This window comes from Tenrec ecaudatus, chromosome 3 (assembly GCF_050624435.1).
Source record: "Tenrec ecaudatus isolate mTenEca1 chromosome 3, mTenEca1.hap1, whole genome shotgun sequence".
NCBI classification, from domain to species: Eukaryota; Metazoa; Chordata; class Mammalia; order Afrosoricida; family Tenrecidae; genus Tenrec; species Tenrec ecaudatus.
In genome coordinates, this window is record NC_134532.1 from 13,970,075 (window position 1) to 13,972,258 (window position 2,184).

A 2,184-nucleotide genomic window follows, 5' to 3' on the forward strand; every position below is an offset into this window, starting at 1 on the left:
ATTACTCAGTATTTCCAATGTTAAAATAATTTAGTGCCACCTAGTTTTCAATTTCTGTAACTACTAGCTTTAAAAATTAAAAATTGCCACTGAAACTGAAGTTCTGAAAAGCGAATTTTGCAAATACCTTTTCACATGTCTTAATGCTGACAACACAAGATCAGAAACCGAACTATGTGATATCAAAATCAGTATAAAATGCCATATGCTATTCAAATATGAAAAAAAAATAGACCCAATTATTTTGACTATAGATGCAGACTTCTGTCACTCTTAAAACAGTATCAAAATCTCCAGGGACTAATAGGTATTTGGAGCAGACAGAAAGACTTTGTATAGTCAATAGACCTGTCAAAACCCATAATAAGTAGTGGACAATGAATTAATTTGAATATCTAGTTCCTGGAAGTAAAGTGAGCAACCTGGGAAAGGCAAAATTACTTTAAAATATTTTTTTAATAATAGCTTTTATGGTTGGTCTTTTACCCAGAAACTCTTATTACTTCAACAGAATAAAGTGGGCCTAAGATTTTACTTAAGATATTTCAACATTCTCGGCTTTAAAGGAAACACCAACCCCTTAAAAACAAATCAACCTGCCTGAATAAATAGTACTCATGCTGATGAAATTGCAATCTTCTACAATGGGAGAGCACAAAATTGTAGGCCAATCCTCATTCTAATGGAATGTAAAGCATGCGGTTCTACTTAGATATTATCAATGTCCTCATCATCATCTCCTATGTCGTCAAACTGGATTTCATCATTATCTCCAGAGCCAAAGGTATCCGTTTCATTGATTTTGACATGCGCTGGAAGCTTGCCATAGGCCTTCAGACTTCTAGCTTCATCTGCGTTGTCTTTTAAAATGACGTCCACTTTGTTATCCTGATAGTCTCGTAGACTGGCCAATGTGATGTCCAAGGTATTTAGCCAAACCTTTCCCCTCAATTTTCCCCTGATGTGACATATCTCTTTACACCATCAAACCACATGGCTTCTAATCATCCATCTCCCAACATTTTGAAGACCTGTGCATATTCTTGCCCATCTTCTTTGAACGCCAGTTCTCTTTTTTTCAGACTCGTTTTCATTCTTACCTCTACGTCTATATTTACCTCCTTTACCTTTATTCTTAGGCAGGACCATGGCCTTGTGGTGTTTCCGACTCTCTTTGGGCAACTACGGCAGCAGCAATTCCTTTGAGGGGAGCGAAGACTAACGAAGGGGAGAGAGCAGGATGGAGCAGGCGCTAAGGATCAAGTGGAGCGTGAAATAGTAAATCCCACACTTTTTTTTTCGTGTATGAAGAGAATTTTAATTAAATGTTCAATTCGCATCAAGAAAACATACCACTCCAGAGCTGCCAATGCTCACAGCTCCAACATACTATGTGCACCAACAATCCAAAAAAAATCTTCCACCATCTCACAAAAGAGATTAAATGAGACCCAAAGTAGGGCAAAAGCCAAGTCAGTGAAGGGGAAATCATCTCAAGAATGGTGGGGGTATCCACATGGCTTCCGGCAAAAAAGTGCTGAATCATGATTAGGTCCAGACTCTAACCGGAACTTACCAGTGGAACAGGAGGATGTCTCCCACCCTAAACCCAACCAGTGACAGCTCTGGCGCTTTCGCATTGGTTGTATTCTGGTCCCAATTAACAGCGCCACCCATACATGTGTCTGGACAGAATTTTAGAGGAAAAAAAAACCCTCCTATCCCAAGGTCAGTCAGTTTGTCCTTGGCAGGGCTCAGGCTGTCTTTTACCAATCCTGGACGAGCTCCCAAATATGAGATTTGAGGAAGGAAGGCAAACTTACCTTGGGTGCACACAATAATCATCACAACCAGTTGAGATGCAAAAGTGGAACAAGGAGTTTATTAGCTAGCTCAAGCTAGGGCTTCCTCCCTCCGCTGCCTGGCTTAGCGAATCCCACACTTTTTAATATTGCACTTTAATTTTCATTCAGTACAGCCATCCAAGATACGAAAACCATTAAACGTATGTTAATTATTCAAACAGGATTTGTATTTATTAATGTATTTATCACTCTCACTCATTGCATTGAGTCAATGCAGACACATTGCGACCCTATAGGAAAGGGTAGATTTGAGCGTTTCTGAAACTGTAACTCTTTATGGGAGCAGAAAACACCATTTTTCTCCTGTGGAACAGCTGGT

The 2,184-nt window shown here is 39.5% G+C and overlaps 1 pseudogene; it reads right to left on the minus strand.

Moving 5' to 3' along the window:
• Positions 1-708: 708 nt before the first annotated feature.
• On the minus strand, positions 709-1,149 carry LOC142443137 (eukaryotic translation initiation factor 1A, X-chromosomal-like; annotated as a pseudogene).
• Between the last annotated feature and the right edge of the window lie 1,035 nt (positions 1,150-2,184).